A 27,541-nucleotide genomic window follows, 5' to 3' on the forward strand; every position below is an offset into this window, starting at 1 on the left:
GGATCTGGAGAGAATTTTCTTTTTGGGGGGAGAGAGAGGACACAGTGAGCGAGGGACAGACAGACAAAGAGAGGAGGACAGAGAGAGAGAGAAACAGGGCTCACCCAAAGTGGGGCTCAAACTCACGAACCATGAGATTATCACCTGAGCCAAAGTCAAATGTTTAACCAATTAAGCCACCCAGGCTCCCTTGGAGAGAAATTTTTAATGAAACATTTGGAAAAATAGTAGGTTCAAGGTTCCTCAAAAAGTTAAAAATAGACTACCACATAATCCAGCAATTGTACTAGTATTTATCCAAAGAACACAAAAATACTAATTCAAAGGGATTCATGCACCCTGATGTTTATAGCAGCATTATCTACAATAGCCAAATTATGGAAATAGCCAAAGTGTCCATCTACTGATGAAAGGATAAGGAAGATGTGAGATTATATGCATATATTATACATATATATATATATATTTATTTTTTCTGAGAGAGATAGAGAGAGAGTGTGAGCAGGGGAGGATCAGAGAGAGGGGGAGACACAGAATATGAAGCAGGCTCCAGGCTCTGAGCTAGCTGTCAGCACAGAGCCCTATGTGGGGCTCGAACCCACAAACCGTGAGATCATGACCTGAGCCAAAGTTGGACACTTAACCAACTGAGCCACCCAGGCACACCAGGAATGTACTTGTAATAAGCACTGGGTGTTGTATGGAAGTGCTGAATCACTATATTGTACACTTGAAACAAATATTACACTATATGGTAACTAACTGGGATTTGAATAAAAACTTTAAAAAAATAAATATCTGGGGAAGCCTAACAGATTGAGTTTAACTAGAAGAAGTGAGTTGTCTAATTCAGATAAATTAATGGAACAAAAGTAAAAACCCAAGACCACCCGATTTTGACATTTTGCATGTGGTACTTAATTTTTAAGTAATCTCTACACCCAATGTAGGGCTTGAACTCACAACCCTAGGATCAAGAGCCACATGTCCTATGAACTCAGCCAGCCAGGCACCCCTTGAATGTGGAACTTAAATAAGTAAGCCTGTCTAACATGAGAATATGGACTAAGACAACTAGTGCCTCCAAAAGAGGAAGCCAACATTGGAAAATCACAGAAGAGACTGTTTACTCACAAAAGAAAACAAAAATGAACCTACCAAATGCCCTGAAAGGAAGCATGTTGGGAGCAACTTCCTAGAATAAAAGGGAAAATCTCTGACATTTTGTCTTGAAATCACTCTAGCAATAAATCAAAGATAATTCAGAAAGAAGGAGATTTGGTGTCTTCCAGGAAGAAGACAAAAAGGGCGAAGAAGAACAAGATAGAACTGAAATAAAGGAAACATCCGGAAATGTGAAAGAAGAAAGTTTTCTGAGTAAAGAATCTTTCTTAGGAACCTAATATGAATTGAACAACTCTTTGAAATCTATTGAAAATTTCTCAAATACAGAAAATCAATGAGACCAAAAATTTCAAAAAAGAGGTAGGCTACTGAGGGTTGATGGTGGTAGGGGAGAGGGGAAAATGGGTGTTGGGCATGGAGGAGGGCACTTGTTGGGATGAGCACTGAGTGTTTTATGGAAACCAACTTGTCAATTAAACTGTAAAAAAAAAAAAAAAAAAAAAAAAGAGGTAGACTAACAGTATTTCAAAGAGAAGAAAGGAAAGTAACATTAATATGATGTCTTTGAAGAGAAAGGCCAAAACAAAAAAGAAAATAAAAAGGCTAAGGAATAGGGGTATAATCTGAGAATAATTTGATTACTCAAGGAAATGCTGAGGTGAGCTTTTAGAGCTTTTTAAAAGCTAGTAAGAAAATAGAAAATACATGTGGAAAGGTTACAAAATGGTAAGAGAAGGAAATATCATATATGAAGAAAATATTTTGAAAAATAATCTTTAAGAAAAGAACATCAATGAAAATTATCAAAGAAGAAATTAGCCATGTTTCTTCTGAAAAAATTAGGATTAATAAAAACGGAGAAATTGATATTTTAAACCAAATAATAATTGTCATTTACAGGTGGAAATAAAGGTGTTTTTCTTAAACCCTGAACTCCTGACAATTTTTATTCTTATCCTCATTCAGTTATATATAAAGCTTTTTACCTCTTGCAGAAGAATTTTTAGCCAAAAAAGATATAAGACTATTTCTCTCAAAGTCACTGCAATTAATACAAAATGGACAATTCCTTATATTTCTGCCCTATCAGGAGATATCTGAGAACTCTGATCTCCATAAAATATAGAAAATATTAATTTTCAAATCTAAACTAGTATGTACGTAGTTGGCACTCAACAAACATTGAATAAATGAGGACATGACAATAGAAATACAGACATGCACTCAAATACTGTTTTCCCCTTGAGACAGCACTCAAAATTTCTAAGTCCCATCAAAGACAAAAATTTTTTTAAATTCAGTTAAACAAAACTCAAAACTTCTCAGGCATAGATCCACTTTTTAAATGTTATATATTTTGACAGATCACAAAAAGCAATTTCAGAGAATTAAAGTAAAAAAAAACTAAAAATACCTATTTTCTTATACAAGACTATGAATTGGTTACTACCCAATTTATTTTTATCTTTCACTGCATTCAGCAGCCTTAGATGAATCCTACTTAAAGGCTTCTTTTTTGCATAAATCTGCCAGCAACACGTTTTATTTACAAGTTTTCATGAAATTGACCTGGAGCTAGATTAGTCAGAAACATGCATAATGACCGAAATTTGTCATTAAAAGAAACATCACTGCATTTCACAATAAGTCAATCATTACATTCTATATAATCACATCTTTTTCATGAGAAATCTCTACTTTTTGGTTAGATACAGGGCAGAGTTGGGAACATTTTAAATCTACATATGATACTTGAATAGGGTTCAACTTTCCCTCAAAAAAAAAAAAAAANCAATATGGTTCAACTTTCCCTCAAAAAAAAAAAAAAAAGCCCACTTGGATTAAATGAAGCAAAATAAATCTACCTGGCCCTGACATACCTCCAACCATCCCTTGTGCCTTGCTTGCTTCTATACAGGAAAAGGGGGAGGGATGAAAAAAGAAAATTTATGACATGTATTTGCCTGCCTCCAGCCACAAGACTTGGAGTCCTTGAAGGCAAAGAGCAAACATGATTCCTTTTCGACCCAGTGCCTAACAACAGAATGTTTTTGATATTTCTTAAGTGATGAAGATTGGTAGTTCTGGATACAAGATTAAAACCAGATATTAAATTAGGAAAGGATTTTTGTGCTACTAGGCTATGGAGTTTAATATTCTATTTTGTTTCCTATCCTGGAAAGCCAATTCCTATTAGCATCTTCTAGCTTCTAGGAACCAGGCACTGTTATACTTCTTGGGATACATCAGAGAATAAAACAAAAATCCTTTCCCTCAGAGCCTAACATTCTAGTGGAAACAGACAGATAATAAGAAATAATTATAATAATCTATATCATATATTAAGTAATAAATACTATAGAAATGAACAAAATTTATTAAAAGGGATCAGGTACACAGGGGTAGTGATTGTGATTTTCAGCAGGGTGAAGTGAAGGCTTCCTTCACTTGCTCTCACCTTGGAAAAGGTGAGAGAACAAGCTTATGGGACCATTTTGAGAAAGGGCAGTCAGAGTCAACAGCTTATGCAAAGGCCCTTATGGAGGCAAGAGCCTGACCTGTTTGGAAATTACAGGTAGGCAGTCAGAGCAGGATGGGCAAGAAAAAAGAAAGTCAGAGAAAGGGGCAGGGGGCGGAACACATGTCATCTGGGCCTATGTAAACACTCTGCTTTTATTCTCAAACAGAAATCCTCTGGATGATTTTTGATCTGAGGAGTAATATAATCTGACTTACATTAAACAAGATCCTTACTCTGCTCTGTAAGAAGGGGGTGAAAGCAAACAGATCAAAAAGGAGGCTCCTGTGGTAATCCAAATGAGAGATGATATCTGTATCTATTAATCTAGGGCTGCCATAACAAAGAACCACAGACTGGGTGGCTCAACCAAAAGAAACTTATTGGTTCACCGTTCTGGAGGCCAAAAGTCTGGGATCAAGGTGTTAGCAGGGCCATGCTCCCTCTGAAGACCCTAGGCAAGGGTCTGTTCCAGGCCTGTCTCTTAACGCCTAGTAGCTTCAGGTGTTCTCTGCCTTGCTGATGGCTGTCCTCTCCCTGTGTCTCTTCACATCAAGGAGAGTGGAAAAGGTAAGGAGAGGTGGTCAGATTCGAGATAGGATTTGAAGGTTTGGACACAGGTTGTGTTGACAAATTGAATGTGGGGAATGTAAAAAAGAAAAGAATAGGGGAACCTGGGTGATTCAGTCCTTTAAACAACCGGCTCTTGGTTTCAACTCAGGTCATGATCTCACGGTTCATGGGTTCAAGCCACGCATCAGGCTCTGTGCTGGCAGTGCGGAGCCTGCTTTGGATTCTCTCTCCCTCTCTCTTTTCCCCTTCCTTGCATGTTCTCTCTCTCCCTCCCTCCCTCCCTCTCTCTCTCTCTCTCAAAATAAACAAACTTAAAAAGAAAACAAAGAAAAGAAAAGAATAAATGAGGAGTTCATGATTTTTACCTAAGAGTAGGAGTTGTTGCCATTAAGATAGGGAAGACTAAAGACAGAGAAGTTGCCAGGGGGCAGGGATGGGGCATTCATGGAGGAATGCCATTCAGATTTCCCTGCTGCACAGCTCGTAGTTAGCTGCCAATCTCCAGCAGATACCCCTCTAGGCTTCAAGGCATCATTCAGGCCAAGGCCATGAGCCCCCTGCATCACACTCAGCCAGTGACTATACCCAGCAGGGTTCTAGAGTGGGGCCATTCCTGCTAGGGCACGATGCCTTTATGGTAATCACTGCTCTGGTTCCTTTCCTGCCTTCTGAGATTGTCTCAGAGCTATGCTGGGTCTCAGGCTCTTCCTACCCTTCCTTTCTTCTCTCCCTTCATGGTTCTATGACTGACAGTGACATCCAAATGCCCCGGCTCTCACTCCCCTTCATCATTCACAAGTACCTCTCCCTTTAAGTCCCTTGTACTCCTAATTCCATCTTGGTATCTACACCCAGAGAACAGGAACTGACAAGACTGGGCTGAGAAAGCAGGCAGGTTAGGGGCTGGACCATCCACCTCTCATCTGACAAAGAAGAGCACATCCCAAGTGGTTTTGGGGCATGGATAGTGCCTGGTACAAGGTGGCAGGAAAGCTGTTGAAAAGTTTACTGGTAGTAATGTGGGAATATATCTCAGTGAAGGGGAATGCCTTTATCAGTGAGATTCAGACATTTGCAAGGTAAGGAGAGAATAATGCATAAAAAAGACAGTGGAGTCAGCTGGTTATTACTAACTTATATTGCCAAGCACAGGGCAAATAAACAAATTGACAGTACCTGATAATAGTTAATGACTAAAATGGGGTGCCTGGGTGGCTTAGTTGGTTAAGCGTCCAACTTTCGCTTAGGTCATGATCTCGCGGTTCGTGGGTTTGAGCCCCGCGTCGGGCTCTGTGCTGACTGCCAGCTCAGAGCCTGGAGCCTGTTTCAGTCTGTGACTCCCTCTCTCTCTGACCCTCCCCTGCTCACGCTGTCTCTCTCTCTCTCTCTCCTAGAAATAAATAAAACATTTAAAAAAAATAGTTAATGACTAAAATGTAAAAATCAGAAAATCTTTTGGGTAGTTTATAAAAAGGACCTTGTCTCCCATACTGAAAGGGTAGACACAAGTGAGAAGGAAACCCAGGGCTGAATAGTTGCAAAGCTTCAGAAACATTTAAATGCTTAGTCTAGATGCATCTATTATGCAAAAACCTGGGAGCTATATGGGGCCATGCGGGTTAAAGCACCTGAGGATTATGGCTCTACAGACTTCCCTTCAGAGATGGATGATCACGCTTTGTTAGGAACTAGCACATCCCCCATGCAGAGAGACCCTGCAGAGGCCTCTCTGCCACAAGCAGTATATGCCACCTTCAGGAATGGCCCCACCTTGTCACCTGGCTGCCAAATTGCTATGTAGGGATAAATTCCAGGATAATCTGGGGTGATAAACTAGGACTGATAAGAGAGGCCCTGTAAGAATTAGTCAGCCTGTCCCGACAGTCCAGAGAAGAACCTCTGTAGCTGGATGTTGAGGGTGCTTGATCAGTGGAGAGGGAATATAAGACTGTAAAAACAAGCATTTCCACTTTTCTTAGCACAGGCTATCATTGTCTCCAGGTTTCTAGGTGCCACCCTACTTGTAAGTTTGCTCCTTCCCTGGAGTCCTTGCCAAATTGATTTGGGGGCATTCTCTTGGGACATGAGATTTAACATGTCTCCAGGGAAGGAGCAAACTTACAAGTAGGGTGGCCCATAGAAGCCAGAAGAAAATGATAGCCTGTGCTAAGGAAAGTGGAAATGCTTGGGTTGCCACAGCAGGCAGTGGAAGAAGGCATGAAGAGGCTAAGGGAAGCAGGTATACTGGAGGGAAGCAGCACCATTCACCTAGGTAGCATGAGCTTCCTATAGCAAAGAGGCCCTCTGTAGTGTCTCCCTGCATGGGGGATGTGATAGCTCCTACCAAGCAATGGTAGGCCATCTTTGCATCAAGTTTGGCCATATGACCCACCAGAGGATTATATTTCATGGAGGAGCCAAGAGGACACTTCACTGACAGAGGCTATCAGGAATTTGCTAGTGAGAAAGGAACCAGCATCGCTAAGAATTTCAGTGGTGGCCTTGCTCTCTAGGCCAGAGCCTATGGTACCAGAGGCAGTCACAAAACTTAGCTTGTTGATAGTGATAGGGCTGATGGGTCCTCAAAGCAATAGAGACCAGGTGATTGCACAAAAGCTGGAAGAACAAAATTACTACAATGACTGGCAAGGCTAGAAGGCAATTGGCTGGTCAGGGACTAGAAGGAAAAGATACCAGAAAATCAGAGACAAAATGATCCATATGAATAGTCTTATAGTTGTGAGGTGGAAGTGTGAAGATTTCTGTGTTACATGTTGATGCCCATCAGAAAGCATCCACCCAGAATAGGCACCGAACTATTAAACAGGCAAAATGACTTGGCAGTTCACATGAGTCAGCCTTTAACATTAACACCCTGAACATATAAGATGGGTGCATGCCCACAGTGGCAAAGATGAAGGCAATATTGAGGCCCAGAGCATGATTCCCACTGACCACACCCAATCTAGCTACTTCCATTTCTGAATTTCCAACCTCAGAAATTAATTCTCAGCATCCTTATATGGCTGTAATCCTCAAGGAGACTGACCAACTGGTCACTTGGTGGTAAACTGACACTATACCTCTTCAAGGATCAGTGATTCAGTCTCATAGGAGTAGGTGTGGTAAAGCCCCTCCCTAAGGAATGTGGTGGAGGCCTTCTAAGAACAAAGAAAGACAACGTGGCCCAGTCAGCTCCTATACACGTATGCATAGCTCTGACACCACTGTGTAACCTGGACTGTGTCCACTCAGACTCTATGTATCACCCTATATGGGAGACAAAGAAATAGAAATTGCATAAAAGGCTATACTCTGCACTCAGGGCTCAGTTTTTCAGGTATGAAAAACTGGGCCCTTGCTGGCTCGATGAATAAAGTTGCTTCCTGGACAAAGAAAGCCTCGGTATCCGTCTCTCTGTGTGAGAATCCTGCTATATAGACGCTTATTCAAGTGTAGGTTTGCTTTACCATCTGCAGAGCCTCAAACAGCACCACTGTCCAGGGATCATAGTGTGCCTATTCCACAGACATGGAATCCCACAAAACACAGCATGCAACCAATGAAACCATTCTACAATGAAGGACATGTGGAGTGGGTCCATGACCATGGAATACATTGGTTATATCACATACTACATCAGCCAGAAGCCACTGGCCTGATAGAGCCCTGGAATGTACTGGTTGAAGGGAAAGCTGAGATACCAGCTTGGAAGCAATCCTCTACAAGGATGGGGTACCATCCTTCAAGAAGCAGTATAGGTAATAAATCTATATGACCCCATGTTTCACTAGGAAGAATTCATGAGTCCGGGAACCAAGACACAGAAACAGGAGTGGCCCCACTTATTATCATTTCTAATGATCCCACAGTAGGTCTTTATTTCTTATCCTCATTACTTTGGGATCTGCAGGGTAAGAGGTCCTCTTCCAAAAGGAAGGGTACTCTGCCAAGGGACAGAGCTTTTTTTGATATCGTATGAAAACCTACTAAAAGCAGGGTCCCTCGTTCTCTTTTAGTTTGGGATTTAAGATACAGGCAAGACGTCATCAACTATACTTCTTTGGCTCATGATTGGACAATACGTGCATTACAGAAACTGCGTGTTTGGGGGCTCCTGTACATCTGGTTCCAGCACTATTTTATAAGGTCTCTGGAGTGCAAAAGGATTATCCTCTGGCTCACCTGTATGCTGCTTACAAAACTGCCAAATCCCTTCAACTGCCTTTTTCAAAAGCAGTTTCCTGCAAAAGTCTTAGTATAGCGAGAGATCAAAAGAACCACCTGCTGCCTGGGGCCAGGGCTGAGTTGGTCGATGAGTCACAGTTTATCTATTTAACTCTTTCCCATTTGCCAGATACGCTGCTTCTCTCTCTTGGGAAGCAGAAGAGAAAACAGAGCATTGTAATGAACATCTGAGACCAGATATTTAAAATAATGAACTTTTGCTGTAATGAACGGAATGTCAGAAATCATGTTCTTAATATGCAGAGGCTAAAATGAAGGTCACATTTTCTATGGTGAATTAGAAAGTAAATAGATGCTGTTTGTGATTAGGAGAAAGAAGGCAGAATTCTGACCACACCCTTACTCCTCTAAAATTCCTAAAGCACTTGTGATATTTCATTGTGGTGGGTAGTTGAAGATGTTTGAATTTTTGAGGAATAGGAAAAATTGAAGTTACATCTCACTAGCTCAAAGAACCAAAAAGAAAGAGAAATGGAGAGCTTAGATATCTCTTCTACTTCTAAAACAAATAGTTCAGTCAGGCATTTAAGACACCTTCCTTAAAGTAAATTTTGCACAAACAGGATCCAAAGTACATATGTTCTACAAAAGTATATCTTCTAGAAAACTCATCATCAACAAAGTAACAAAGGTAACTATTAAGATTTAAAAACAGTAACAGTCCAGAAAGTTTTTTTTAGCACAAACTGTATCCAAAACAATTTCATTTATACAGGCCTGGAGGCTGAAAAGAGAAGGGTTAGGTTTCTAAAGATAAAGGAAGTTAAAAGCTGGGGAGTCTGGACAGTATCCCCAAAGTTTCCATTTACTTGACAATCAGATACATTCACTTTTTGAATCAAAGCCAAAAACTATGGTATGAAGGAGACAGTTGTTGGTTATAAGTTCCTTTGGTGGAGTTTTAATTTCCTGGAATGCAAGGGAGGAAAGTTCAGGCCAACCCAGCCTGTCTTTTCTGAGAGACTGCCAAACCTTAGTGACGATCCGATTTGGGCAGCCAAGAAGTCTTAGTTTTGATCCTTTGTAAGGAAAAGTTGGGACTCTGCCCAAGTCAGCAGAAAGGGGAAGAGGCCAGGATGGGAATATAGACTGAGATGGCGTCTGCCTGCACACTGGGTAGGCATGTCCAATTTGAGGCCTCCCGCTTGCCTGATTAGGCCTTAAGAAATTACTGAGTGGCTGTTTACTAAGGCTTTACATAGACCATATATTCATGTACAGTATCTCTGTCGTACTCTTCTAGAACATCTTAGAGAGGGTCTTAAGAGTGACAGCAATTCCTAGCTGGAGAGCAGGACCCTGCTGCCTCTCCAGAACCCTTTCCTGGGAGGTCCAAATGAACTTCTCTGTATGCCGGGCATAAAGGAGGGCAACTAAGCTGAGAGTCCAGACATAGACGCTGGGTTCAAATGGCCTGCAGAAGCTCTTTTCCCAGTAGTATATGACTGGAGAGGTAGTACAGTGTAATAAATTCAGGCTTGGGTCATAAAGTCAGACCTGGGTCAGCTCTAGTTCTGCCACTTCCTAGCTGTATAAATTCCAGCAAGTTTTTTGATCTCTATAAGCCACTATTTCCTTGTCTGAGGTAAATACCTACCTCACAAGAAATTATGAGATAATACATGTAAAGTGCTTGGCATTTAGTAATGGCTGACATCTGTATTACCCTTATTACCAACAGAATAATGAACTGCGGAAAAGGGAGACAGGAAAGTAACTCCTCATCTGTGACTCTGTTTCCCAAGTTATATAACAGGTGTGTAATTACTATATCCATTTACATTAATGAATATTTGAAAGACAAATGAGATGACAGGTGTGAATCTCAAGGGGAATGAAATACAAGACGGTGTCATTAAGAGAAGGCTATGACTTGAGGAAAGCAGGATGTGGTCTTAATGTTTGATTGCTCCCTTTGGGGAGTATTATTCCTGAACTCCACCTTTTTGCTTTCCAAGTCTCCTAAGACATAGGAGAATTCACATTTTCAACTGCCATTCAGTTATATACTGACATTTTAAGATGCAAGTAATGATGAAATCTCATAAAGTCTTTCAGGCAAGAAAAAAAAACAAAACAAAACTCCACCAGGTGATGAAGAATGAAGCTACCATATGCCCAGACTTCACTGAGTTAACAAGCAAAATCAGAGCAAACTTCAGTCTGGTTACCCTCAATGAAAGGGAATTTTAATTGAACTAATTTTATCAGAAATAAGACCTCTTCTCCATGCCATCCCTGGATAAAAAACTTATTCCCTTACCAAAATTCTTATTTGCTTAAAAAGCTAAAAATCTTGCAGTGTTTTGTTGTTTTTGTTGAAAAATGTAATTTCTACAGTGTACTGCCTTTCCTTGAAGATAATATATACAGAGTCCTAAATATTTACCAGATGATACAGATCTGCCAGTGTTTTCAGCCAAGTTTCCAAAGTTTTATGAAATCACTTCTTGGACATATTTCTAACAATCTGGCCCATGATCATTTAACTGGGTTGGATTTTTCCGCCTTCTTCACATGGCCTTTAGGTCATAAGCCTCTGTGTGTGTCCATATGAAACTCACAACCTGCAATCCTGAATGTCCTTGCTTGTTCAGAAGCAGTTGTTATCAACAGATAAATATACAAAAAAAGTTTATTCTGTGGGAACATCTATTTCCAATGAAGACACCACGTGTTCTGGCTTCAGCACAAACTGATTTTCTCGGCCTCCATCTACTTAGATCTCAACAATCCGCCCTCTTGACAAAATATCTTCTCAAAAGCAAATTTCAGTTCAGTTTTTCTACACTAGCCATTTTCAGTTCAGGTTCCACAGAGTCAAATACCAACCCTGCCTCAATCAGAGTAGCTTCACTTTCATCGTTTTCTTTTAGCTTTATCATTTTCTTTGAATTAAAACTTAAAAATTTAGGAAAAAAAGTACTCTTCTATAATCATAACCTTTAATAAAAATGCAAGTCCATTCCATTAGTTTAGTTACTAGAATCTTTTAACTAATCATTGATTTAATTTTAAAATTTTTAAGTGTTTATTTATTTTTGAGAGGGAGAGAGAGCCAGTGAGGAAAGAGCAGAGAGAAAGGTAGGTACAGTATCTGAAGCAGGCCCCAGGCTTGAGTTGTCAGCAAAGGGTCCAACGCAGGGCTCAAACCCACAAACCACAAGATCATGACCTGAGATGAAGACACTTAACTGACTGAGCCACCCAGGCGCTCCTAACTCTTCATAGATTTTAAATGTCATATTCTCATTTAAAATTTTTCAAAAGTATTGTATACTTCTGAGAAATTGTATACAACTTTCTGAGAAGAAACAGGGAGGGTGGATGTCCACATCCTGTCCTAGTTGCCTACAGGGTCTGAGTGCCAAAAAATCTAAGTCTTCCCCATGGGAGTTCCACATACATATCCAGCCAGGAAGGTCACATTCCATCCAGAACTCCAGAGGAAGAAAATGATCCAAAGGTGTGCGAAACCAGGCCAGGCATTCACTACAGACCAAAACTCATCTATAAAGTAGCGACCCAGTTAATGAAGAGACATTATCCTCATTCTACCACACTATTATTTTTGCATTTCTATGTGGGTCACAGCACAGAAAAATCCATGGAGAATTTGCCAGGGAAAATATGGAACTTACAAATGACGATTGTTGACCCCACTTTTCCACTCAAGTTGTCACAGGCAGCGAAAGGTGAGACCATAGGGAGTGGCACAGCACATGGGCCCAGACTTTGGGATTTCAGAGACAAGAGAATGTTTTGAAAGAATTAGGGAACTCACAGTTGTCTTTTCTTTTACTAAGCAAATAAATGCTTAAAGTGATAATTCTCAACCATTACCAACATTTTGTGAAAGGGCTTTTAACACCAAAAAGTAAAGAGATTATAATCTCAGGAAAAAAAAGGGCATTGCATTCCTTTCCTCAATAGGTCAAAAGGCCCTCTGGTACTGACATTACAGTGAAGGCAGCCACCCTAGCCCCTATTTTGGATGTAAAATTTTGTTTTGTTTCCACTTAAAGCCAGTGAAGAGTACTTCAAAGCAATCCTGGTCAACACACTGGGTATCCAGAGGAACCAGGCCAGAGGAAGTTGCAATACAGGCTCCCAAAGCAGCCTGAGCCTGAGGCATCTGGCCCTGAGCTCAGCAACCGGTGGGGAAATCCCTGGGGGACACAACTCTAGTTGTGAATTAAGGTCATCCAGCAGAAATCCAAGTGCATCATGGAATGTTATGAGCTCTGTTCTCTGCCCAGCCCTGGGAGAGAGAGGGAGGTGCCAGGAGTGCTGATACTCTTCAACTTTGCCAGTCAGCTTTCCAAACTTGGTGAGCCTTTTCCAGCAGATGGCAGAACACACACATAGAAAACTTCAAAGCCACCCAAGGTTTCTGCCTCTCATTTGTTCCTCAGCCTGATTTCTTTAAAACTTGGCCATGTATAAGAAGGAATTTTGCAAATAAAAAGCTCCACCCACATTCCATCCCTAAATCCTGTTTATACAGTACTGTGTTCCTCACAGTGAGGCTGAAACTCTTCACAAAGACAAAGGATCGCAAAGTTAAGAAGGCCTAACCAGGGCACCTGGGTGGCTCAGTCTGTGCAGGTCATGATCTCAAGGTTCTTGGGTTTGAGCCCCACGTAGGGCTCTGTACTAACAGCTCAGAGCCTGGAGCTTGCTTCAGATTCTGTGTCTCCCTTTCTCTCTGCCCCTCCCCTGTTCACACTGTCTCCCTCTCTCTCAAAAATAAATAAACATTAATATATATATATATTTATATGTGTACATACACATATATATTTAATATATATTATATTTAATATACATTAGTATATATAACATATATTTTTTTAAAAAAAGAGAGAGAGAGCCTAAGCAATGAAGTGTAAAGACAGGATCAACATCTAGCTGTTAGAGAGCCCAGCATATAACATGTGCATTTTTAAAATTTCTAAACCCAATCAAAGCTTTCACTAATCTTCATCACATGTGTTTATAAAGGTACAGTTATATGTTATCTTTTCTAAAGAAACTTATGAATTTTACATTCCTCTTTCCAAGGAGAGAAGTCACATAAGTATCCAAAGTTATACAGTAGTAGGTCAGGAGAACAGCCAAGAAAACCAAAAGGGTATCTCTCTACTGCAGTGTGTTTTCACAAAAGCAAAAACCATATTTCAAGCTGAAAATGTGTTTCCTAAAATACACTCTAATTGAATATTTCAGGCACAATAGTAAAGTAGGTCACTTGCTCTCTAGGATTCAAAGAATATCAACCTATGGTACTCCATCTCTATCCTGAACAGGAGCGTTAAAGGAAAAACACTACACAACAAGAAAACCCACCCCACAGAGCTCTTTATGGCAGCTGCAGCTCAGGTGTGTGTATGATCTAGATCCAGGAGCTCTGTGAATAATTATTATTTGATCTATAAAAGTATAAGTAACTGGGCTTCCCCCCAAATCTGCAACAACCATATCCACATCGCCACTCTCCCTTTGGGGCATTTTCTAGTCAGAAATTGGACCCAGGAATAAATGCCCTAGAAACATTCTTTAAATAGCCCAGATTTGATGATCAAGTCACACTCCTGCTCCTTGCTGCCTCTCTTATTTTCAGTGTCTAATCTGGTCCCGCTCCCATCTGCAGTTATCCAGTGTTTTCAGGGGCACTCCAGGTTTGGGTTTTCCTGGATGCTATCTGCCACACAAAATAGAATGTCAGAGCTAGAAAGGATCTGAGAGAGGAATTAATGCAGCTGCTTCTCCAGATGAGGAAACCTTGGTCCTGAAATATAAATTCCTCAAGGCCACAACTTGCCAGTGCCAGAGTTATAACTCTATCCCTCAGTATCCTCATCCCTCCAAGTCTTGTTAGGTTGTTCATTTTCACCAGACAGTAGGTGTGGAGCCAAAGTCTCTGGCTTCATTATTAGTTCTCTCAGAGAACACATCACTGATAAACAAGGGGCTCAAGTTTAGAAAATTCAGAAAAGACTGCTTTAGGGCAGACACAGTTTTGAGCAGCAGGTACTTTCCATGTCCTCAATCACATTCTGCCTGGAAATAAGTCACTGAGCTGTGGTGACTTGCCCCGTAGCAATAGTAAAGAATATAAGCTCTAAGAGGGCAAGGACTCTGTTCTATTCACTTCTGTACCCCAATTCCTAAAACAGAATCTGGCACTGAATAGCAGCTCAACCATAGATATTTGCTGGATGAACAAAATGAGGGAAGGAAGTATTCCTCTTCCCTTCTCTCTATAGCCCATCTCTACCCTCCTTTTGCTCACTGTTAAGTCTAGTTCCTTTGATCAAAATTCTGCTGGCAGGTAATGTTTATTAGTTATTTATATGTTAGTGGCCTTTAAGCTGCTGCTTGGAGTGTCTGTTAATTTCAGTTTTACTCTAAAAGAAGGCTTTGGCCCCTTTGTAGGCCCAGTCTCAGTCAGCAATGGAAAGCCTTTGTGGCCAGGCCCTATCCATCCTCGTCTCCACGCAGGAGGCCCAGCTTTGAATTCTTTGGAAGAATGGCAAATTGTTCATAGGAACAGCTCCCTTCCCTAGTGATCTCCTGATTTGCTCTTGTGGCTCTCCTTAGCTTTCACGTCTTTGTACAATCATCTAAACTGCTGTCTTCCTGCGGTCTCTATCTTCCTTTCTCAGCTATCAAAACCTAGAAGACACACTGACGTCGCATATTTGGTCTCAGCCATACTATTAAATAAATGCAAGCAGCCTGTTTCTCACAGCTCACTGTGTGAAAACAGAACACTTCCTTCTGGAGTTCACCAGGAGCCCATCCTCACCCTCACCCTCACCCACACTAGGGGGTGCTGTTGCTATATCCAGATCCCAGGAGCTTGCAAACCTGGAGAAAAAGGAAGTGACAGAGCTTTCAGGGTCCTGGGAGACATTTCTTGCTGGGCCTCTTGCATAACCCCTCTGCACAGTTTCTCAGAGTCAAAGACCATTACACTTCATCAAGCAACACAAATCCAGGGTAAAGCTTAAATGCAGTACAATGGAAAGGGAGGGCTGAAGATCTCCAAACTAAAGGTTTTAATCTAGGACTCATCATTTACTACTGGACATTAAAAATTAACCTTCACTCACCACTGGAGAAGAAAATTATGTTTAGAAACCAAGCGGCAATCACTGTCAGGCAGAATTAAATGTATCAGAGGCAACCAGGACAGCCAGGAAACACTTGAGTTTGTCTCTGCTTTTCACAATCATCTTTCCTGGTATGTGATGTCTAAGACTTTGGGAATGAAAGCCTTATACACAAACAAATGAGTATCAGCCTCTCCCAGCCCCCAGCTTGGCTATTGCACAAAGCTTGCCGGCTGCCAGAGAAGCCTCTCTGGCCTCAATTAACCCTTTGCTTGAATGACTGTTGGACCTACACAACAGGAAAAGCTCTCTTGGACAGGAGAATGCCTTTTCAAATTTCTGAACAAACCATCATGACAAACAGCGTTTTGTTAGGTTTGTGGGTACTTTAATATAAATTGAGAAAAATGTGTATTTAAAAGAAGTTCTCTGAATGAGACTTGCACCTAACAGTATGAACATTAAACATTCCCACACAGAGAAGAATGGCTCTGCACCAAGGGAAATAACCCTGGTATTAATCCAAGGAGAAACAATCCCTCTCACCCTCCCCCCACCACAAGCTAGGGTTTCACACCCTTTGTTGGTTCACACAAATGCTAATAAGCAACAACTCACCAATGCTAATGACTAGAACTCTCCTTGGCTCCCAAAGCGGCCCAGCCAAGCTAGAAACTTGAAGAATCCCTATCTGTGGTTCAAGAGGGGCCTCAGCCAGCACAAGGTGCCATTTTAGGGCAAATCTTCTCCAGAATGGTTTCCTCTTTGCTCTGTACTCTATTCATAAAAGGGACAGAATCCCAACTACAGATGCATCAAACCTTCAGATGAAATGCAAAAAATTTCCAACCCCAGCTTTTTTGCAACAACTAGCCTGACATTTCCACATAAAGCTCTAAAGTCAAGGGTAAATATATCATACTTTAAATAGTGTCGGGGAGGGGCGCCTGGGTGGCTCAGTCGGTACCAACTTCGGCTCCGGTCATGATCTCACAGTTCATGGGTTCAAGCCCCGTTTCGGGCTTTGTGCTGGTAGCTAGCTCAGAGCCTGGAGCCTGCTTCGGATTCTGTGTCTCCCTCTCTCTCTCACCCTCCCCTGCTAATGCTGTCTCTCTCTCTCTCTCTCAGAATTAAATAAAATATTTTTAAATAAATAAATAGTGTTGGGGAAACTTTTAGTAAAAGGGGCTCTCAACCTAATTTCTGCTCTCACATAGCCAAAAGATAAACTCCCATCAATTATCAAGGCTGACTGATGCAGTATTACTTAACTAGGATCCTTAGGGAACAGATCAGAATGGGGAGGTTGAGGGACGTGATGTGGGGTATAGTTTGAGAAAGCTTACTCTGAGAAAATGGCTCTGAATAGCCCCCTCTATTCTGCTCAAAACCTCTGCTCAAAACCCCATTGGAAATTACTAAGTTTAGCATAGTCATATGTCAATGACTACATGCCTGGGAGCAGGAGAGAGCATGAGTCATATCACTATAGTCAATAAGGTCCTGATAAACAATGAATGAATATTTCTGGTCCTACTACCCTGAAGTTTTATTCTTTAAAACAAAAAACACAAGTTCAAACCTTTGTACCTGTTGCTATCCAAAAACCTTCACAGACAAAATTCTAATTCGTTTGAAAAGTAATCGTATTAAGCAAGTTTTAATTTAACATTATCAGTTACATTTTTAAATGTATATTTTACAGTCATTCCTCTGATTTCCTAATTCCAACAGTGAAAATATGAGCCATATTTGCCCATGAGATTCTCCTGAAAAGACTGAAATCTCCTTGACTTGACACCTCCTCAAGGGACTGTCATTTTTCACTGGTCAGGTGAGACATCGGCATCGTGTTTCTTTAAACTCTTCAGGTGCCCAGCCAAATCGATACCACTGAACTGGTGTAGCCAGGCCCACTATCTGAAGATAATTAACTGCCTTCTTTAAACTCTCCCATATCTGAATTTCATTCTGCAAAATGAAGTTAATCAAGAGTCCTCCCATTTGAATATAGTGAAATAAGACTTTGTGGTAATGAAAAAAGAAAGTAGGTACTTTTATCATGATATTTGAAACCAATTGTTGGCACTGCTAACAATGAAGCCACAAGATGCTGATGAGATGGTGAGAGGACACTGCAAATATGCAGCAAATTTGTAATTTGAGGTACAAATGTATTACATCTATTTTCCAAAGAATTTGTTGCATTGCAGAACGTAGCATTAAATTCAAACAAAGAGGCAGCAGAAAGACAGAAAGGAACATGAGAATCTTGTACCATGAAAACTCTAAATAAAGATCCAGATGGTGGTGGAAAGGTTTAAATCCCTAGTCCTGTCGCTTAAACACAGCAAAGACAACTGGGAAAGAAGTAATCAGTGCCAAGGCCACCCTGTCAGCCTCTCCTCTGCTCCTCCCCAACACCCCCCAAAAGAACAATGGACCTAGCAGGGCTCCTGACTGAAACCACTCAGATCCCCTCTGCCCTGAATGGTAGAAAGCAGTCAGCCCCTCAATGCTGGCAGAGGATAAGGGAACATAGCTCCTACTGGGGCCGAAAGAATCACTCAGCACTGGGGCACCTGGATGACTCAGTCAGGTAAGCATCTGACTCTTGAGTTCAGCTCAGGTCATGTGATCCCACAGTTCATGGGATCAAGCCTTGCGTCAGGCTCTGTGGGTACAGCATGGAGCCTACTTGGGATTCTCTCTCTCTCTGCCCCTCCACCACTTGCTCTCCTCTCTCTCAAAATTAATAAATAAATTTTAAAAAAGAAAACATCACTCAACATCTAATGAGATCTCCGTTATGACAATCAATAGACTGAACTCTAGAAATCAGGACTCTGTGAGTCCCAGCTTGGTGTCAGAAGAAGAGGCCAAGTGGAACCTTTCAGATACACAAGCTCTGAGCCAGTGTATTTCACCTCCTCAAAAGCCAAGAATCACAGACCTACTTGGCTAGCAGGGGATGGCACGTGTCCACTAGTCCACACCTACAACATCACCATGACAGTAACACAGCTGGACAAAACACAAGAAACACGTTACATAATCAAAGATACACAGAAAGGTGACTTGCATGGACCTGTGTTGGAATTTCACACAGGCTAAAGTCTCTAGCTCCTTCCAAATGTGTTTTTAATGACTTAATTTGGTCAGAATTTTGGTGATATAGCTTAGCAACCAGCACAAGTAACTTCCCAATGCCTTCCTGCAATACACCCACAACCCCCGTTTCCACTCTTTTCTCAACCCTTTCCAATCAAGGCAAACTCGTCTTCAGTTTCCTTATTGGGGCCTGAGCCACCACAAAGATTTTTCATGCAGGCACTTCAAATTCTTGCTTCTAGAAGATTGAAGCAGGCATCTAGTCACCAATGGATTATCAAGCTCATACTGTGTTCTGGGCTCTTACATCAATTTCGTCTTCACAACAATTTATATTATTCCTATTTTACATATAAGGAAATTAGAGCATGAAGAAATTGAATAACTTCTGTCCAAAGTCATGTAATTAGTAAGCAGTAGAGCAGGCTTTGAAATCAGGTGTGTCTAATCCTAAACTCATGTTCTTTAAAATAATAATAGTGGGTCCTTACATAGTACCATGTGCTGGCATTGATCTCAACACTCTTCAAATCTAACTTATTTAATTCTCACAACAACTCAAGGAGAAGGTAGTATTTTTACCACAGCCATCACTGAGCAGATGAGAAAACTGAGGAACAGAGATTCAACAATTTGTAAAGTTTTGAAGTTCATAATTGGTAGCACCAGGATTCAAACCCAGGTAGGCTATTTAGCATTCAGGCCTTAACCATACACTGTCTCCTCATTTTACCTGTAACTTTCTGCATCCATTCATATTGCTTAGGCCTCTTCTTTGCACCTGACATCTTACCAGGTACTATACAAAGATAACCAGTATTTGACAGATTCCTTTTATCTGAGGTCAGCAATCCAGGTGGGCAGAATCAGCAAAACAATACTATAGAAAGAAGGTAGTTAACAGAATGTGAAGCCAGGTAATGCATGCTTGGGACAGCAAGAGGACTCAAGTACTGTCATGGGCAGGGGGACCTCAAAGATTACTGCAAGTGAGAGAGAGGTAGAGAGATGATACAGGAAGGGAGAATAATGCAGGCAAAGGTAAAAGTAAAGAGAATAACTGGTATGGAGGGAAGAAACAGCACTGTACCCCCAAGCCAGACTCTATACTGCTGTTTTATATGTGTTTTCTCATTTAATCTTCATGACAGGCCTATAAGACATCCTCATTTAACAGATAATGAAAATGAAATATAGAAAGTCCAATAACTCCCTCAGTTACACACTGGCCGAGGAACAGAGCTAGGTTTGTCTGCTTCTAATACCCTTTCTCTCTAAACACGGAGCCTCTTCACACAAGTAAACACAAACTTATAAGGCCAAGAAATCAGGCAAAGCATGAGCAGAGCCAGGCAGAATCTAACCATTCTGATTTCTAGACCCCTTAGAGCAACTAAGGCTCTTTATCTTCCTCCCAGCCCCCACAGGGGTGTGTGCATTTCCACTGCAGAAAGAAGCCTCTTCCTGTTGAGTTTCCACTCCAAAAAAGCTCCTTTTCTCCTGACTGACATATCATGACTTGCCTTGTCCAAATATAGAGCAGTCCCCTAGAAGCCAGTTGAGCTCAACAGGGAAGAGCTGAGGGCAAGCTCTCTGCTGTTGGGGCCACTGGTGGAGACACAAACTAGTCCTGGGGAACCTCAAGGATCCCCTAATCCAGACCCCTTAGGCGGAAAAAACGGAGGCCCAGAGAGGGAAATGGAGGGAGTCACTGAAGGCATTCCCTCACCCCACTAAAAGAAAAAAGGAAAGCAAGCAAGCAAGCAAGCAAGCAAGCAAGAAAGAAAGAAAGAAAGAAAGAAAGAAAGAAAAATCCTAAGCTCTATAAAAGTGCTTTGGCAGGCAGAGGTCTGAAATTCCTGCAACAGCTTGGGGAGGAGGTAACTAAGGTTCTGCCTTCCCACAGAGGCTCTCTTTAGATGCCAGTGCTGCTAAGACTAAAAAGAGCAACACTGCTTTCTTAGCACGGTTCAAGCTTGACTCAAATTTTGTGTTGTTAGGATGGGGGTGAGGGCAGAGGGGCATCTAAATGTGAATCGTCAGCTCTTAATCAGCAACCTGGGAAATGAGATGTTTTGGGAAAGCAAGTCTTCTTGGGACCTTGGATTTGCTCTCTTTCCTCTGCAGGAAAAGCAGGCCCTGATGTTACAGCACCCACCTACAGCCTTTTATAGCATGCCTTTTACAGCACCCACAGCCTCAAATAGGAATATAGGAGTCGTGATGCTTCTGCCCTTATACCCTTAGGTTGCCCTCTAAATAGATTTGAAGTAGGAGACCCCACCAGAGCATAGGAGAGCCTGCTATCCTAAGAGTAAAAGCAGCACCCGTTGCATTATTGTCAGAATGTTTAAAATGTATATTAAGACATTACTCATCAAACTTTCCCTCGGGGAACAGATATAGTCCATTGCTCTTTCTAAGGACAAAGCACTGTGTGTTACCTTCCATTAATATTTTCCTGTCACTCTTCAATTCCACTTCCACCAATCATCACATTAGACCATAGCCAGAAGACATAACTTTTTTAAAAATGTACTTACATTAATGTGTTCACAGTATTTATAGGTCAATTTCCCTGCTGGCTACTTTTCGTGCAGCTGTACAGTGTATGAAGAGGATTTCTTCTTGTTCTCTCTACTATAGGTAAAATCCTCACAGGGAGCAGGACCTAGAGCAATGACCTTGGGATACCTCATTCACACAGTAGTAGTTGGATATGGGTTTTTCCCTATCTTTTTTTTTTTCCTCATCTAGGATTTACTGACCAAAATAATGTGAAATATTTGGGAACCTAGACATTCAATGACTTAAAGGCAAAGAAGGTGGACCACTCCTTCTTTCTTTAAATTCTCTCTTCTGCTGTGAACACTTTTGTTTGCCTCCTATCCGTTTAACCACTCATGATTAGTTTTCTTTATGTACCCTTCTAACTCTGTTAAGCCTTTACATATTGGTATTTCCCGGAACAAATCCATCTACTCCTATGTCTGCATCATTCTCAAATCCATACTCTGATATCTCTCTTCAGAACTCATTCATTCAACTGCCAACTGCACATCTCTAGGATGTCCAACAAGCTCCTCAGACTCAACATGTAAAAAATTGAACTCATCATCTTCTCTATCTCCTCCCCATCCCCCTTTCTTATGCTCTGCTCTCTGTCATGTTGATGGTACCACCTTCTATCATTGCCCAAATCAGGGACCGCAGAATCATCCCTCACCCTTTGTTCCTCCTCACCCAAGTTCCCTCACATCCATTCCATTTCAAGAACTGTCCATTCCCTCTCTTGAATCCATCTACTTTTCTCCACTCTCACTGCTACTAGCCTAATTCAGGTTAAAGCCATCATTTCTCAAATTTGAGATGTCTACCAACTGGATTTCCTGTCCCTATGTGAGCTCTTCTAATTATTTTTATGCTATATCTAGTGATCTTTCAAATATGCATATCTAAGCATGCCATTCCCATCACTAAAAATCCTTCTGTGGCTCTACTCTGTTTTTAGGATGATGTCCAAATGCCTTAACCAACTGAGAAGACTCCGTATGACTTGGCCTCCATATACCTTTCCAGTCTTATCTCTCACCAGAATTCCTTCACATTTCATGTTCCAGCCACAATGACTCTCTTTGATCTTCAAAAATGATCCTTTCTCTCTTGCCTCTTAGCCTTCCTGAAATCACAGAATTATACAGAGAAAACAAACTGAAAAATGTCCAAATCAGGACTTTCCACCAACTTTATATATTCAGAAAATTCAATTCAATTCAAAGAACATTTATTCAGTGTCCACCAAGAGTAAAACAATACCTTGCCAGTTGCAAAACTACTTACTCTGTAAGGCATATTCCATTCCTATGGAACGTGCAGTCTCATAGCTTCTCTTAAACCTGAGTTTAAAAGTTCAAGTTTCTGGAGTTTAGTTCCTTTCCTCCAGCTTAAGTTCAAGCCACACAAAGAAACTATCTGTCCCTGACACAACTGGCTTATGCCTATATTCACTTTTAACAGAATATTTTACCCCCTTCTCTCCCAAACCAGAACCCAAATCTTCTCCCTATCTCCACATTTCAAAGAAGCCCCAACTGGTTGTTAATGCCTAGATTTAAAAACTCTACGTTTGTGTTGGATTTGTCAGCTATTGCTTAAGGCACTCTGACTAATATTAACCACCCAGTATTCTTAGTCTCCAGAAATTCTACATTTAGTAGCTATGTGTAGTGTTAGATTTTTAAGTTTCATATAATGGGCCTCAGAAAATAGATACAGGGAAGAGCCATCCTGAAAAAATTTAATACCTTGCATTTCTGATTGGCCCTGATCATACACAGAGCAAAATGATGGAGATAGACAAAAACACCTATCTAGAATCAAAAGACTATATTCTAGGTCTTCACTGAATTAGGAATGTGATTTGATGTTGGAGACACAATATTGATGATGGTGTTCCTTCTTCTTGGTAGGCAGATGATTACAAGGCTTTGTGTTACTAGAATTGCAAAAAGGTATCCCCTCTGGGCAAATGACAAAATATCACCGCTTCGTCATCACTAAAGGCAGACTGTGCATAGGCCTTGTGCTACATGTCCCCATATACTAGGCCCTGTGTGACACCTCTTCTCCTTCTAAAGTCATGGCTATCACAACATAAATGGAAGACACCTTCTCCTGTTTCTCACTACTCAGCCCTGAACAAGAGCGGGTCTACTTACCAAACAGAGAAAGTTACTATAAAACACTTCCATACTTCCTCTCTACTTGGAAACTCATGTGAAGTTTCCTAATGCCTTGAACTTTCATCATCTGTTCATAATGGCCAGCCTGACGTACCTACCCTACCCTCAACGAGGCAGAAATTTGGATTGTTAGCACATATAACACAAACAGAATTCCTGACAACCAGAGTTTTACCCAGAGGTAGTAATAAAGCATCATCATCCCTAGCTGACCAGAAGCCCAATGGCTATCAACAGAGAGAAGCAACATTGAAAGCATCAAATAGGGTAGACAGCATACTATAGCTGGGTTGATACCCTAAAAAATAAGGAATAGGATGTAGAAAATCAAGTGGCCTTTTTTCATATGTCTTACTCCCTCTATTTTTTGTTTTTTGTTTTTTGCTTTTTTTTTTTTTTTTTTGTTTTTTGTTTTTTTTTTTTTTTTTAGGCTGGTTTGATTCCTGCCTATTTCAAGGTAGGGTACATCCTACTTGAATCAGTTTGGGAAGCAACTGAGAATTCTGGGTGCTTCTTTGGGGGTAGGGGTGCTTCTTTTAAGGCAGGCTCTGGGCTTTAGTTTAGCTGAGTATTCCTAGGTTTAAGATACCTTTCCTTCCACCTATCACACAAAGCAGGTTTGTGATTGTAGGTCACACAGCACCAACAGTAAGCAAGAAAATTAAAAGATTGGATGTGGTATCAACCCTATGTTTTACCTGCATCTCTATAGAGGCCTGAAGATTCAGCACTGTGGTAGCAAAATCTCCCCCCGGAGGACTGTGCATGGAGTGACTTTCATATTTTCCACACCATTCGCATGGCTTTGTTATGGGACATTAACCCATGCATTCCCTTCAAGAACCTGTCAATGAGTCTTTCAGTCAGCATCAAATAAGGGAATTACTGGTTATAGGCCAAAAATTTACTGAGTTTAGAGAAATTTATTAAATACCTTCTTTGCAGAAAAAAAATGAGTTTAGCACTAGGGTATAGAAGAGTAGGGTGAAGAGGGGCTTGAAAGATGAGAGGAAGCTTTCCCTCAAAGGAGCTTAAAAATAGGAGAAGCTGACACAGACATGCAGAACCCAGGGATCTGAGCTTGTGCTTCCTCAAAGACAACCAAATTTGTAACTGGCCATACCATCAACATCTTTCAAAAGATTTTCATTCCTCTAAACTAACACCTTATCATACCTGCCAAGGAGAGAAACTATAGTAAACAGAAATAAACTCCTTGGCGAAGATTTGTTTATATTCTTTTGCTATTCCCAGGACACAACATGCCCTGAAGGCTGTTTTCAAGTTGAGTTGGTTTTTATGTGTGTGAAAATATGGTCGATAATATAGTACAATAGCTGAATAAGTCAAGAGAATTAGAAAGGTCCACTGAAGCAAGATTATGAGGTATCCACCAGCAGGTATTTGGGCTCAGCAGCCCAGACATCGTGATCCAAGTGGATGCCACATAACTGTATGCCCCTAGGGTCCCTTAGAGTCTGGGGAGACGGTAATTGCAGGCCAACAGGAAGGACTGTGAAACCAAGTGCAGAGCTTCCCAGTACACTTCATTACACACCATCAAAATTGGAGGTTTTGTGATAAGAGCATTGCGTTACAGAAAGTAACTCAGATACTGCAATTCCTCAGTCAGACCCACTTCACCCTGATTGTAATTCTTAACTCCAGGCCTATTTCCTTTTTTTTTTTTTTTTAATGTCTTTATTTTGAGAGACAGAGAGTGAACAGGGGAGGTTCAGAGAGAGAGGGAGACACAGACTCTGAAGCAGGCTCCAGGCTCTGAGCTGTCAACATAGAGCCCGACACGGGGCTCAAGCTCATTGAACTGAGATTATGACCTGAGCCAAAGTTGGATGTGTAACCAACTGAGCCACCCAGGCACCCCTCCAGGCCTATTTCTGAAAGACATCCAACACAGACAGAAAGAGCCCGAAAAAAATACAGTTTATTCCAGGATAGAGAATGAGACATGTAACAGATGGAATGGGGAAGGGCAAAGGGTTTAATAAAATTCACTACAGGATTAGGCATTCATTTGATTGAAACCAGCATATGTGGGGCAGAAGCAGAACAAAATTACACTGCTCTGACTCATCAGGCTGCTGGGTGCACAGCCACCACCTTGCAGGCGAGACCAGGTGGAAGCCATGTACACAATCCCTGCTCAGAAGTATCATAATTTGGGGAACTGGACTGTGAAGGTTTTCCCTTGCTCTTTAGTGTCATGAAAGTCTTGGCGATAGAAAAAACAACTCACCTGGTATAGAAAACAGAAGGCCTCAGTTTTGTACCCTCAGTGCCAAGCACAGTGCTGGGCACATCAGTGCTTAACAGCCATGTTGTGATTGGGTCTAACCTCTTACTTATGCCCATGAGGTCTGGAGGGGTTATAGATACATTTTGTGACCCTATGTCCAGATTTGCCTCATAGTCCTAGTTTACACGTGTTGAGTCAGCATAATCAGTTAATGCCCCCTTTCCCTTGCAAAAGGTATCAGTTTGGATAACAAATTATATTTTACCTTAGCTATATACCAAAAGGAATGTTCTCCACTGATTAGATGATCATAAACACACAGAGGGCCCCTCACTTTTTTCCATCAAGTAACTCCTCAATCCTTGAAGAGCCTGTCTTTGGTAGACTCTCTAAGGCCCTTTTCTCTCTGGTCTCCCTTTTAATCTCTTTGCCTGTGTCTCCATTGTTTCCTCTGTCCCTCTGTTTCCCTCAAAGGTCCTTCCTCAACCCTTGAGGGAGGGGAGTGTGAATCATCTTCTTTGTGTTCTAGGAGTCCTGATTATCTTAATTCCTTCAGAGTCTCAGAGGGAACCACTTCTAACATACCTTTCCTTGCTAATATTCACCACCTTTTATAGTGTTTCATATATTTTTGTGCTGATAAAGTCCCTTTTATCCTGACTGACCAAAGACCCCTCAAAGAATGAATGATAACGAAGAGAGAAAACATCCCAATCTTACTACAAATAAATAAATCAACAAACAGCTTCCATTAAGTTCTACACATGGGCAAGAAGATGGACTCTTAGCTTTGGGGATTTTTATCTTCCAGAAAGAAAGAACTGAATTTTGTGCTTGCTTTTTAAGCAGGGAGTCTGATTTATTCCTGGGACTTATATCTATTTCTATTTATTTAGCATAGTGTTTACACCAGCAGGATTCAAGAACAAATTCTATTTTGTTCAAGATAAATCATCACTCACTTCAGGAAGCCCAAAACCATCACAAAAATAAAGGCAAGTACGACAAAAAGGAATATTAGTAGGAACTGGATCCATTAATGAGTTTGGGATTTTGATAATTTTTATGTAAATTCTTTTCAACCTTTCTCTCAGACTATGAGAGCGAGTTTATTATCTAGTGTGTAAACTTCTTATGAGCTGCAGGCATCATTGCTAATAAGGAAATAATAGCAGATCTATGGCCTTTGTCTTCAGAACAGGAAACAAGAGACTCATTTGGCCATATTAGACCCAGGACTATATCAGGAACCACAAAAAAATAAGTTCAACTCCACATAGCGTGATGTAAAGTTAGAGTCTCAAGACATGGGTTGGAATTCCATTCTAACTGTTTTCAACTGTATGGCCTTGGAAAATCTCCTGGGGTCTCAGTTTCTCATCTGCATAATAAGGGGCTCATTTGCTTAAGTTCTACCCATTCCTCACACTCTATGATCATTTTGTCAGGGAGAATTTCTTTCTCCCATCAGCTCCATGTGAATGGCAGGAAATGTTCATTATATCTCCTATTCCCATCCTTCACTACTTCTCTTCTAACACCCTTAACAGAAGCCCCTCAAATCTCTATGCTCCCTCAGTGCTCCCATGTTTCCCTGAATCAGATGCACTGAATTACATAACTTCATCGGGGTGATCTCCAGCAATCAAAAATGGTCTCTGCTCACAGAACCTGGCTCAGCTTGGATAATGAGCAAAACCTCTCAGATCAAAGGTTCTATCTGTCTTTAGCTGGAAAACAGAGTTTGAGTAAGTACATTTGCTACAAGTTGGCCAGCTTAGGTTCACCAATGAGAAATCAATTACTCAGCCTTCCACGTCTCTCCTGAACCAGTATTTGTTCAAGAGAT

General features: G+C 41.1%; 1 long non-coding RNA gene across 1 annotated transcript; it reads left to right on the top strand.

Annotated features, from left to right (window-relative positions):
* Positions 1–10,166: 10,166 nt before the first annotated feature.
* LOC144238826 (uncharacterized) lies at positions 10,167–26,611 on the top strand. The gene is made up of 3 exons (XR_013337219.1): positions 10,167–10,220; positions 17,317–17,416; positions 26,589–26,611. It is a non-coding gene; the product is annotated as an uncharacterized LOC144238826 (long non-coding RNA).
* Positions 26,612–27,541: the final 930 nt, after the last annotated feature.

Source organism: Crocuta crocuta, unplaced genomic scaffold, assembly GCF_008692635.1.
Source record: "Crocuta crocuta isolate KB4526 unplaced genomic scaffold, BGI_CrCroc_1.0 scaffold116, whole genome shotgun sequence".
NCBI lineage: Eukaryota > Metazoa > Chordata > Mammalia > Carnivora > Hyaenidae > Crocuta > Crocuta crocuta.